The following is a 521-nucleotide window of genomic DNA, read 5'->3' as shown; positions in this document are numbered from 1 at the left end:
TCACCTGCTGGAACTCTTCAACTCCTTTCTCCTTCCTCTTCAGCAGTTCCTTGTCTCTCTTTTCTTCCTTCTCTGTAAACTGCCATTATGAATGTTCTGAATTCTTTATCAGACATTTCCATGATTTCCATTGAACTGTGTGTGGATGAAGAGGAGTTATCCTTTTCCCTTGGGGGAGAGGTATTTTCCTGCTTCCCCATATTTCTTGTGGTCCTACAGCAACTTCTAGTCATCTGGTGGATGGTCAGTTTCTTCCCAAACTTGGAAGTTCAATCACACGAGTTTTGTATGCTGGAGGCTGAATTATCAGTTGGACCTCTTCATTTCTCTGTTTCTCCCAAAATGGCTAGATTGCAGGAGCCATGGCGCTCTGTCTCTTGCAGAAGGCCTGTTCTCGCTCTGTGTGAGTTTCAAGCTGCCAGATCCAGGAGCCAAACCATGGTGGGCCATATGGAAGTCCAGCACCTGAACCATTACACCACCTGCTGGTCACTGGAATTTAAAATTTGTATTTTTTTATT

Source organism: Tupaia chinensis, unplaced genomic scaffold (assembly GCF_000334495.1).
Source record: "Tupaia chinensis unplaced genomic scaffold, TupChi_1.0 Scaffold000268_1, whole genome shotgun sequence".
Lineage (NCBI taxonomy): Eukaryota > Metazoa > Chordata > Mammalia > Scandentia > Tupaiidae > Tupaia > Tupaia belangeri.
The sequence above is the reverse complement of the archived record's forward strand: the minus strand, read 5'-3'. Positions refer to the sequence as shown.